Raw genomic sequence first — 13,390 nt, forward strand, 5'->3', positions numbered from 1 at the left:
TTTAAAGCCTTTTATGTATGTTAGGCTTCTTGATGTGTCTTTCTTGTGTCAGAAGCCGAAATGAGGTAAGAAGCATCGACTGCCAACGAACAAACAAATTCCTTTTGATTATTATTGTTGTCATAAGGCTATAGATAACATCTTATCTTTTACATCACAATAGTACTTTTAAATTATTAAAAACAGATTCTGGCTCTCCTAAAGAGGGGCGTGTGCTTTACTGACAGCAGCTCCTAGCTGCATGAACTCCAGGAGTCTGTGTAAAACCTGATGATCATGTCCTCCACCATGAAATGAGTATGGTTTAAATTACATTTTGAATCCCAGATTTCAAAGTCGGATGAGAAAGAATGAACAAAAAAACTGGTGTCATTAGGCACCATCTAGTGGTTATTGGGCGTTAACGCAAATTTATTGCTAACTTATAGTCAATTAAATATAGTCAGTATAAATATAGTCAATATAAACAGATGGTCAATTAAAATCATAAAGGTAATCCACACGATGTGAGCAATTATTCTGAAGGTATATAAAAGGTTTGCATGAGGAACACTCGGAAATTTAAGGCATTATTTACTCATGATAAACCTGGGTCGATCTCAAGTAGCCTACTATCATTCGCAGTCTCGTCTTTTAGCCTACGTGACAGTCTCTTGTCGTTGGTGACACGCGACAACTAATGGGCTGTAACCCGAAATCGCATAGCTGAGTAGGTACTTATTTCTAGTGAGTAATTAGGCTACTTCATGACATCTAAAAAAGTACGTTGTTTTATGAATGTAATCTGGACATACGACATTCGCCAGGGAGGCATACAAGATGGCGCCCTGAACACATGTAGGCTATATTTGTGAGCTCGGCAATCCCAAACTGTTTTATAGTAGTTATAACGAACTTTAGAGGGTATTTTTTTTTTAATTTTCTTTAATTAATGTTTTGAATTCTTGGAACAACAAAATAAGGGAGGATCTGAAAAGAGGAAAGGTGTGAAGTCAGGGAAAACAGTGCCGGACACTCCTGCTAGATCTGCTAGCACAGCTGACGATAAACAAGCAGTTTATCCTGCATTCGGGGTATTGAAGGACAGTTTGCATGATTATTGTGAACAAAATGATGAGTCTGAAATTATGCTGGCGGAGGAGGTGATTCTGCCGCTTCACGACACTCCGTGCGGTTCTCCGGCCGTTAAACTTCGAAGAGCTGATTACGTAAATACGGCAATTATTTCCACACAGCTCTCTGAGCTTTCTCAGTTGGTGAAAAATAGATCAGGCGGTTTGGAAAAGTTGATTGGCAAAAACTCGCGGGTGATTAAAGACATGAAGCTGTCTTTAGGATAGGCTACGGAACGAATCTCTGGAATGATGGAAACCATTGAGTTTGTTTGCAGCGAGGATAAAAGTTTGAAAAAAATAGTTGATTTTATTGACTCGTGCGCAAAGAAAGAAGAAATTAACTCCACTGAGCGAGAAAGTCGCCTGGCTCATCTAGAAGCCTACACGCAGATGAAACCTGAGAATCCACGGAATTCCAGAGAAAGAAAGAGAAAATGTCCGTCATGAGGTTATCAATGTGTGCCAATGTCCTCTACCACAATTTAAAGATAAATTCCCTGAAGTTGTTGATGAGGTACACCGACTTGGTCATGTTAATTCAAATAATAAAGCTCGTGGAATTATCTTCCAATTCACCTCGCGTTTTTACCGAGATGCTGTCTGGCGTGCCGCCAAGGACGCAGAGTTTCTGATTGAGAACCGACTGAAAATCACAGAAGATCTGTCCAGCTGATAGAGCGAGGAGGATTACGCTTTGGTCCATATTTGAAAAGGCCCGTAAAGAGAACAAAAGAGCTTTTTTCATCGGCGGACGAGCATTTGTGGATGGTCCGGAAATATTTCCTCCTGCTTAAAAGGTAACGGATTTGAATTCCACATTGACTGATGCTATGCTCGACTTGACCTTGGAACTGATATTTGTGTGAATTCTGGAACATCCACTTTGAGCCAAAAATGCCGTTCTGTTTCATTCCTACTGACCGCCAGAGGCAGTGCAAAGCACTAGTGGATAATCGCTGCGCCAACTAGATAGATCGAGAAGAATATACAACAAAGTCACATCATGACGCAGACCGAGACGCGAGGATATAACCCACAGCGACTCGGTGCCCAGCCTCTTTCGCTTTCTCGCTTTTGATAGGTCGTTTGTTTTTCACGCTGTCCCGTGCAGCTTACCTGAGTTGCGAGGATTCGCCCTCCCAAGCTGTGACAGCGCACTCTACACTATCATCAGGACGGATATCTTGGATTATTTTTCTTCACTACTTGAGTACATACGATTGTGTTGTTGTGTCGGCGATACTCTTTGCTTCACGGTACTATCCGATGGCTGTTTTTGACCGTGCTTAGGTTGCGTTCACCGCAAACCTATTACGTAATATCAGTATATATATATATCTTAGATTGATTACATAACGTTACTCGCCATTGTGCTAGTCATTGAATGCCTTGCGGGTATATCCGAAGGCACACTTGACTTAAGTTACTTGTGAGCGTTTCATGTTTTAGAATTTTCGGTTCTATCCGAAGATTTTTTTCGAACTGCTCAGTGGGTGTTATTACAGTTTTAAGTGCCTAGGTGCTAACCGAGGACGTGTTATTGACGCAGTCATGGATCATAGCTCTCTCATCTCCGTTTCAAGTTGTGTCCGAATTTGTTTCTTCCCGACGACGGGCACGATCGATGCCCTTCATGTTTAGGCGCTCAACATCTGAAGGAGGCCCTGACTGATCCGTGTTTGCATTGTAGTATACTACCGATGTCTCAGAGACAGCTTCGCCTCGCTGAGTTAGACATTAAAGGGCACCTATTATGCAAAATTCACTTTTACATGGTGTTTGAACATAAATGTGTGTTGGCAGTATGTGAGCAGATTCAGATTCAGATTCATTCTTTATTATCCTCAGAGGAGGAAATTTGTTTTCACAGTCTGTACACAAAGTGCCATCAACATGAATTCTACACACAAACTACACATAGTGCACATATATATAGACAATATACACACATAACATAGGAGTGACAGAGCAAAACCACCCTAGAATGATAAAAATCCACCCAGTGTTTTTTTTACAATCTCAATAAATCATAAGCACTGTCTTAGAACGAGCTGTTCTAAGATTCGGCTCAGTGTGACGTAGAATTGAGCAAGCCCCACCGACGTGGTTTGATTGACACTGTGGTTTTGGCATTGACCCCGCCCTTGGTGATGTGTTCACCATCCTCCATTGTTTCAATGACAGCCGGTGTTCTGACGATTTGTGCTGCCTTGTCGAAAATTTCTCCTAAGAAACATAACTGTTCTGTTGTGGGATGTAATAATGTTTATAGTAGTTTTCACTTACTTCCGACATCAGAGCCACTGAAAATGCAGTGGATGGATTTTATTTAGGAAGGAAAGGCGCCACTTAAACTTCCAAAATACATTTATGTTTGCGCAAATCATTTTCTGACAGACTGTTTTGTGAACGAGGGTCAATTCAAAGCAGGTCTTGCTTCAAAGTTAATCCTCAAGTGTGGATTGTTGCCTACGTCACCTCAAGTAGAAGTAAGTGTATTTTATGATTTTTGAGCAAATAGTAATTTCAGTCGATGTCAGCCAATTCAACAACAAATGCGTCTAAAGTTGTTGTCGTCGTCGTAGGATGTCTGTGTAATAATTTAAACCTTGTTTGTATAGTGTGTAACCACACGTTTATAAATATATTTTTTAAAGATATTGTATTAAAAACTGTGCATGTTTTCTGTAAAGACAGACATCAAAATTGCTGTTTCATCCGTCTTGTAACCTTCTATACAACAAATAGCGTCAGACAGTTTTATGTCACGTATTATTTTTTGCAACAATTACAAATGTAAATAAATTAATACCTGTTCTATCTCCCTGCAGCATATATTTTCTTGTTCTGTAGCCATCTTCTCACATTTGCCACATAAGCACCTGTACTACAAGTAATGTAAACATGACACAACAGGTCCCTCGCATAAATGTAATTTCGTTTGTACTCAGCAAACGTTATCACAGTATTTGTGCTTGTAGTTTCAAAAAATTGCGCCAACGTTATCACAGTTTGGTGTGTCTGTGTGTGTGCTGCACATCCATAATTGCATAGGGGACGCGATTACAACTCTATAAGTACATGTATCAAATAACCATTCCGAGACGTCCTGGTCCATTCTCATTTGTGTTTCTTCTGCCGGAGTCTCTTCATCATCTGGGTCTGATTCCAGTTCAAACATGTACGCCTGAATGCCATACAAAACAGCAGGTCTCTCACTCACTCTCAGCCATTCTGCTTCTACCGACTGTTTATTGCCATAGGTTTGCAAGTTACGCCCTCATCCAAAGGCTGGGCAGGGATATGTTGCAAGATCTTTCCTTCTTTCACTGGAAGTGTTGGGGAATTTTCAGCAGCGCCCACAAACTGCAGCGAAACTGGAATGACTGGCAGCCCAGATTGGCAAGTGCGAGATAAGATGACCTGTATATGCAGTTACCCGCTGAACTGCCCAACAGATGAGATCCATGTTAACACAACCGCTTACAACAGGAGCACCATCGACAAATTACAGGTATTCTCACCTTGTTCATTTTACACAGCATCACAACAATCTCATCTCCGTTCTTGTGTCCCTCCTGTGAGCGATGCGGTGTCACCGGAATCCTGGACAGACGAGGCGGTCAACAGGACGGAGCCATTTGAGCCCGGGAGCGGCGCGTCTATCTGGGACAGACCGCACATGCCAGCCTCGCTGAAGCGACATCCCGGGCCATCACATCACATCCGCGTAGTGGAAAGCAGGCCCCACCGCCTTCGACCCCAACGTGCATGCAGATCGTCCATTTTCGACAAACTCGGAGACTCCATCAGCTCGTCTCCACCTGGACCTCACCCTCACCTGCTGCATCTCCGCAGTGCTGACCAAACGCGTCACTAAGATATATATCACACAAGAAGAAATCTGAACTACAGAAAGACACTTCAGAACACTTGTTATCGAAGACTGTAGCTTCTCTCTCTTCAGAAAAGATGGAGATGAAACGTCTTCTTCAGTCTTTTCAACCTCCAGTGTCGGCCCCACATACTGAGAACACACCAGTGGATGAGAGTGATTTCCAACCCCCACATGCTATAGATTTTGACGCTCTCTCCATGAGCGCGTCTAATTCACATTTTCTTGATGGAGAATCGGTGGAACCTGCAGTACAACCCACCCTCCCAAACTATGTTTTTTCTAACCTATATGCTACAGGTGGTTCAAGCGGTGGGTCTGTACATTCATCGGGCGCAGGCCCATCTGCTCCAGACGATGTATTATCTGTTCTGCAGATGGCGGTGGCTCGTTTGGGTCTTGACAAATCACCTGTCAAACCCATTCAAACCAATGTGTTCTTCAGACAAGCTGCTGATAGTAATGTGTTCACGATGCCGCCATGTAAGGATTTTGTGACAGAATTCTCTAGTGCACTTACCAGTCCCAATGTGCCTAGGAGGAGGTCAAAGACAGCCCGCACTCTTGCCGCAATGGCTGAGGCTGACTCCATTGGGGTAGGACGGGCACCTGAAATTGAACAGCCGGTTGCAGCTTTGGTGGTATCACCAGATGAGGCTCTAAGAGGCAATGTACGCTGCCCGAGTGCACAATGTGGACGTACTGACACTTTATTGAAGAAGGCATACGAGTCGGTAGCCTATATAACTTGAGCTGAGAATACTATCTGCCAGCTGCTTCTTGCCTGCAATAACACATTAGAGTCAGCGAGCGTTGACGCTTCTACATTTCAGTTCTTACAGAAGGCTCTGTTGACTATGGGTCATGTGACTCGGGAACTTGGGACACTTTCAGCGACCCTTCTAACAGCCCGGCGTCAAGTATGGCTTGCTCAGGCAAGGTTATCTGAAGATTGTAAGAAGACACTGAGAGAACTGCCAATTTTACCAGGACATCTTTTTGGCCCCAATGTTTCTGAGGTATTGGAGAAGAGAATGAAGTTGTCAGAAGCCACACGACAACTGACTCAGGTTTCACGAGCACCACCTTTTAGAATGCCTCTGACTCCGGCTCACGCACGCTATCCGGGCTCACAGCATCGAGTGCGACAGCAGAACATTTCTCAGCTTCAAGCTCCACAGCGACATAGAGGGACCGAGGAGGCCCAGGCCCAGCGCCCTTTTCACCATCACCAGCAGGGGAGACCACGTCAGCGCCCCCCCACGGGTCCTAAAGGCAGAGGCCAAAAACCCTGAAGCTATGGGGCCGGCGGTCGGTCGTTTCACTGTGCAGCATCTCCATTACTGGGAAAATTCAGTGTCCGACCCCTGGGTTCTGGCGACTTTGAGCAGGGGATACACTCTGCAATTCCGACGCCGGCCTCCCAAGTTTTCAGGAATCTTTCCGACAGTCGTCAAAGATGTAACCAGTTCAATGGCCCTTTCCTTAGAAATTCATTCACTGTTACTGAAAGGAGCCATAGAAAAAGTTCTTCCCCTCAGTCAGAGGGACGGGTTTTACTCCACGTACTTCCTTGTTCCAAAGAAAGATGGCAGTTTTCGTCCAGTTCTGGACCTGAGACGCCTAAACATGTTCTTGAAGTCTCTTCCTTTCCGAATGTTACGCACAGTCGACGTTCTTCGATCTGTGACGAAAGGAGACTGGTTCGTGAGTGTGGACTTGAAGGACGCTTACTTCCATGTTCCCGTTGCTCCTCACCACAGGAAGTTCCTAAGATTCAGCTTTCAGAATCAAGCCTATCAGTTCAGAGTTCTACCATTCGGTCTATCTCTGGCTCCTCGTGTTTTCACAAGATGCATGAGTGCGGCCCTGTCTCCTCTTTGGTCCAAGGGCATGAGGATTCTGCCCTATCTGGACGATTGGCTGCTCTGTGCCCCAACAAGACGACATGCGTTACACAACATCAGGATTGTGTTGGAACATATCCAGAGGTTGGGCCTTACTGTGAACGACACAAAGAGTCATCTGGTCCCAGAACAGACCATAACCTTCATAGGAATAACACTCAATTCAATCACAATGTCTGCCACATTGTCTCACACACGGACAGACAATATTTGTCAGTTACTGACTCGTTTCGGTCAAGGAAAAAAAATTCCTTATGGTGTCCTTCTGCAACTAATGGGGATGTTAGCCGCCGCCACATCCGTGATCCCCTTGGGCTTGCTTCACCTCAGGCCTCTTCAGAGGTGGAGCAACAGCTTAGGGCTAGATTCAGCGAGACATCGCCATTGCATGATTGTCGTTTCGCCTGCCTGTGTCCGTGCATTGAAACCCCGGAAAAAGGTAAAATTTCTGAAAGCCGGTGTGCCTTTAGGGGTGGTGCCCTCCCGTCGGGAAGTGATCACGACCGATGCTTCACTAACAGGATGGGGGGCAACGTGGAACCAGAGAGGAATTGGTGGTCACTGGTCAACCAGGGAGGCCTTAGAACATATCAACGTCCTGGAGTTAAAGGCAGTGTACTTAGCTCTACAACACTTCTTACCAAACCTGATGGGTCGTCATGTGCTTGTCCGGTCCGAACAACACGTCGACGGTCTTTCATTTGAATCATCAGGGCGGCACCAGGTCTCTTGCGTCTTTACTGCTAACTCGCAAGATCCTCACATGGTCTCAGGGCCGGCTGGCCTCATTAAGGGCAGTTCATCTTCCGGGATTGGACAATCAAGTGGCGGATGCTCTGTCCAGGGATCTGCTGCTCCCGGGGGAATGGAGACTTCACCCGGATTTACAGTTGATTTGGCGACGGTTTGGCAAGGCAGAGGTCGACCTGTTTGCATCGGAAATGACCACTCATTGCCGCTGGTGGTTCGCCACATTGGGACAGGATGCATTAGCCCACAAGTGGCCGAGTTGCCTGTTGTATGCGTTCCCTCCATTTCCACTTCTGTGGGAAACGTTACATTGTATATTCCTATACAAGCACAGGGTGCTTTTAGTGGCACCTCGATGGCCATCCAGGCTATGGTTTCCTCTCCTTCTGAGTCTGTTACAAGGCGAACCATGGCAGCTTCCCACCAGACGGGACCTTCTTTCTCAGATGCACGGCCGTGTTTGGCACCCAGATCCAACTCGTCTTCAGCTCTGGGTTTGGCCCTTGGGTCCAGATCACAGTTAATGGATTGTGAACCAGCAGTAGTGAACACTATCGGCAACGCTAGGGCTCCTTCGACACAACAACTTTATGCTGCTCGTTGGAGGATATTTTCTTCTTGGTGTGGGGATCAAGGAATTGACCCAGTTCACTGTACTGTGCCGACAGTTTTGAGTTTATTGCAGCATCTATTAGATAACAACAGGGCGGCCTCCACTTTAAAAGTTTATGTTGCTGCCATATCTGCTTATCATGACCTGGTTGCAGGTGCTTCCCTTGGGTCTCATAACCTTGTTTGTAGTTTTCTGAAGGGAGCGAGGCGTTTAAAGCCTGTTCGTTCTACTCCCTTTCCTGTGTGGGACTTACCGCTTGTTCTAGAGTCCCTTTGTGCACCACCATTTGAGCCGTTAGCTGTTGCAGATATTAAGTGGTTGTCCTTAAAAGTGTCTTTTTTGTTGGCCGTTGCTTCCACTAAACGCGTTGGTGAACTTCATGCCTTGTCAGTGAGTGAATTGTGTTTACGCTGGTTACCAGAGGAGTCTGGGGTCATTCTTCAGCCTAATCCAGCCTTTCTCCCTAAAGTTTTGTTACCACAATTTGTGAATCAGTCTATTCATCTGGCTGCTTTTCAGCCGCCTTTTCAGATACAGATGGGGGGAGGTCTCATCTTCTGTGTCCTGTACGAGGTTTAAAGTGCTATGTTAAGTCTACCGCTTCTTTTAGACAGACGGATCAGTTATTTGTCTGTTACGGTGAGGTACGCAAGGGTGCACCTTTGTCCAAACAGATTATCACGCTGGATTGTTGAGACGATAAAGTTGGCGTATAATAAATCTCATCAGCCCTTACCAGGGGGTGTTACTTGTCACTCCACTAGGGGCGTGTCTTCGTCTTGGGCCACTTTACGGGGAGTTTCCTTGGCGGATATCTGCGAAGCTGCTACCTGGTCCCTGGTCTTCTCCATGTACCTTCGAGCGGTTCTACAAGGTTAACGTGGCTGCTTCCCATGATGTGAGCTCTGCAATCCTTTTGGAGCAACCCTGATGTTTGCAGGTGGGTTGCATTCCTCATGACCGTGTTGATATGTCCACTAGTGCTTTGCACTGCCTCTGGCGGTCAGTAGGAATGAAACAGAACGCTAGTTACGTATGTAACTGTGGTTCTGTGAATTCCGGATGACCGCCAGAGTCCCTCGATCGTCACTCGGAATGCGCGAGAAAGCATTCTGAGGCTGGGCACCGAATCGCTGTGGGTTATATCCTCACGTCTCAGTCTGCGTCATGACGTGACTTTGTTGTTATATTCTTCTCGATCTATCTAGCTGGCGCAGCGATTATCCACTTGTGCTTTGCACTGCCTCTGGCGGTCATCCGGAATTCACAGAACCACAGTTACATACGTAACTAGCGTTACCCACTTTGACGGTAATGCGCTTTTTTTTTTTTTTTTTTTTTAAACATCCACTTAAAAGAAATAGGATTATTTCAGACTTTCTTCGATTTAAGTAATAATGTGAATTATTTCAACCCTTAAAATGGGAATTATAGTTGTTGTTCCTCAATTGCACATATTTTCTAGATAGATTAATGAAGGGATTGTTGACCTCATTACTTGCTTGTTCTGACCGGTTAGGTTCTGTCTCGGTGACTTAGTCCTTATAACGCTGCTTGTTCTTAGAACTAATTCTTTTTTCTATTATTGTTCTTTTCTTCTTCTCCTGTTATTTCTTTAAACTGTAGAGGGCTACAAACATTCTTAAGCGTAAAGCAGTCTTTCTGTATCTTAAAAGTTTCAACACAGATTTTTGTTTTTTGCAAGAATCTCTTTCAACTTCACAAGATGTCAATTTATGGAGATCACAATGGGTGTTGGAAATGTGGATGTCTCATGGAAATGAATATTCTGCTGGAGTTTTTATTTTAAAAAATAATTTTGGTGGAAAGATTCTGGCTACTGATTGTGACATCAATGGTCACTACGTTATACTTGCTTTTCAGTTTGCAAATATGACTTGTATTACTGCTAATATTTATGGATATACAGGGCTCGACATTAAGGCTTGTCCGCTTGTCCAGGACAAGTGGATTTTTTTGTAGGATAAGTGGAAAAGAAAATTAGTTGTCCCACTGGACAAGTTACATTTCAAACAAAATAAAATGGCATGTTACTTAACGTTATGTGCCACTACGTCGATTTTACAGATTTAATTTTACCAATTTGAAACGAACAAATTTTTTCCCCACAATCCGTCGAACTAGCGTCCAGCTCAGAATGCTTTGATTGGACAATCAGGAGTTTAAACATTTTTACCTGACTCAAGAATAGTGGTGGAGACTGGAGTGGAGAGTGATGTTTCTTCAGGCTCCGCACTCAGCCCAGCCAAGCGCCAGGAAAAGCTCCAAAAACAAGTCACCTTACACCAACAGCACCATACGGATTAAAACGGGAACGAAAATTTGTAACCAAATGAAAGATGAATTCGACTGGGTTATTTATGAAGACGGAGTTATGTTCTGTCACTGTGGCGTCTGTCGGAGGCAACCCAACTTGGCTGACAAGTGAAGTTATAGCTAGCTAAGTTAGCCGAGTACTGTAAACAAGCATTAACAGCATTTGTAGGCTGCACGACATTGGTAAAAAAAATGACATTGCGATATTTTTTTTCTGCGATGTAAGGGATAATGTAGAGCGAGCTTCGCTTCGCGTCGGGGTCCTAATCACCCTGAAGGGGTTGTATTCGCTATAACAACCGCCTCGCTCTACATTATCCTGGTTATTACATGAAAAAATGGTTATTACTTAAAAAAATTCTGTTTCTCAATAAAAATCTATTGTAATCCTTCCTTCACCCACCCCAGAACGGGGTGGGTAGTGGCTTTATATGGACATCATAAGTCTGCTCAGGTCATAGGTCGAGAATTAATTAATTTGTCTGCTACTTCTTTGCACAGTAGCTAGGTGTCACTAGTGAGCAATGCTGAATGAAGCTTCAAGTAATGAACCTTTGAGTGAAGCAATGGGCTGCGAGGTCTCAGTGGTTCAGGAAGCCTCATTTTGCCATCACTAGTTGTCACGCTTCCTTTCTCGTGGCCTCATGGGATAGTAAAGTGTCTATTCATCGAGATGAGTTCCACCTTAAGACCCAATTAAGCAATCCGATTTGTTCATCACGTTTTATGGGTAATCGCTTTAGTGCCTGGTTACAAATCAGACAAAATCACTTTATAAGTCGTTTGAACTAGGTTATAACGACCATAAATGTCTTTTAACTTATATGTTTCATAGGCCTACTAGTATGTAACCGAAGCTATAGATTGTGAAATTAAACATTTCTCGTTCTTAAGTGTTTTTTTTTGTTTTTTTACATACAATTAAATTATTGTAAAGCTGTGTGTACTGTGAAAAGCGCTATTACTTGATGGCAGAAAACTGTCCTACGGTGAAATAACTAAATTAATTAAATTTCAATTTGTTCCTCAGAATCTTAACACAAAACTACTGAGAAGACTATTTTTTGATATTTTAGTCTTTTTTAGCTTGACATTTAAAGTTATGTTCTTTAATTCTATTGAAATCTGCCAGAGGACATTCTGACCTTCCTTTGTGTTCCACTGAAGAAAGACAATACTGGAATGGAACGTCATGGTCATTTTAATTTAGCTGTGAACAACCCTTTTATGTTGTTGCTGTAATAATGACAGCTTTAAAATGTTCTGTGGCTATAGGCTACAACTGCTCTTTAAAAAAGAGTGGGATTCCCTTTTCTATATGGTGTCGCTGATTAGATATCAGATCAAATGCTTTTTAAAGTGCCTCTATTATGGATTTTTGAAAATGACCTTTTATGTAGTGTGTAACATAGCTCTAAGTGAATGAAAACATCCTGCAAAGTTTTAAATCTGAAAGTGCACCGTATATAAAGTTATTTTCTTTCAAAAGTAAGAGTCGACTCTGAGTCAATGAAATTAATCTTTTTTTTTCAAACGAGTCATAAACCGTTTCGTTGTGACGTCAAGACGAAACATTAGCATATTGCCCGCCCACTTGCGTGCGCAGAGAAACCAGGGAAAACTTGAACCTCAAACACTTCAGCTGATTCCTGTGGATACTGGATAGCATCATGTCGAGAAGACGCTGTTCGATCTACAATGTGAAGGTAAAGCCAGTTTTTTTCACTGCCCAAGGGCGAGCATGGGAAGAATCAGTGGTTAAAATTAATCTTTACCACAATACCACAGCAGTATAATCCTAAACTTTTGCTGTGTCCTCTTTATTTTACTGACGACGTACTGCTTCTTAAATATCGGAGTTTAATGCAGGATTAGCAAACCGCTTGCTCTTAAAAGACGGAGTTCAAAATACTTAAGTTAGTTTTGAGTTTTATATTGTGTTGGTCTCCTGCTAATGGTTAACTCACATTATTACTGTCTTACTGAAATACTTCTGCTGATCAGTTGTGTGCAACTATTACCTAAAACTGTGTCTATTAAAGGGGCATTTGGCAACTATTTCAACTTAATAAAACCGTTTAGAAATCATTTGGATGGTTTAATAACCTGTTCTGGTGAGAATGGTGACTTTCCCCACTCCCCCCAGTGTTCCTAGGCGGAAAACCAACCTTGCAACATGGGGACTAACGTCCCGGTAAGTTGGAAATAGGAAGTCTCGTGAGAAGCGAGAACAAGCGAGAAACACAAACTGCTTTACGGCAATTCGACATAAACACACACGCCACCTTCAATGTGTATGATGTATTACCCTTCTCGGTAGACATAGCTCCACATGATAACGTTGGCCGGCTCCGATGATAAAAACTGCACATGAGCAGCGGTAGAAAGGGGGAGAAGGGTGCCGCAAGTGAGTTTTCTTACGACATTATTGTGAAATATACGCCTCACATTTGTAGGGGGAGCTCGTTGACAAAACATGCAACAACTAAAGTGAAAATCAGCGAAGAAATAGCTAGAGTTGCCGAATGCCCCTTTAATGCAGATTGGCTGTCGTTCTCACTACTTCGAGGAAAGATAAAGCATGGAGCAAGATTTGTTTTACCAACGTTTATGTTAACTTTACATCAGTCATTCACGCTAGAGCTTGGCAAATGTATGCACTGTTATTGATACAGTTTCCACATGTTTACCATAATGAATTAGAAAAATACTCAATAAATAAATAAGTAATAATAATAATAATAATACATAAGTCTTATATAGCGCTTTCCAA

The sequence above is a fragment of the Siphateles boraxobius genome, unplaced genomic scaffold (genome assembly GCF_051911475.1).
Source record: "Siphateles boraxobius isolate OS27281-9 unplaced genomic scaffold, OSU_SipBor_1 86, whole genome shotgun sequence".
NCBI classification, from domain to species: domain Eukaryota; kingdom Metazoa; phylum Chordata; class Actinopteri; order Cypriniformes; family Leuciscidae; genus Siphateles; species Siphateles boraxobius.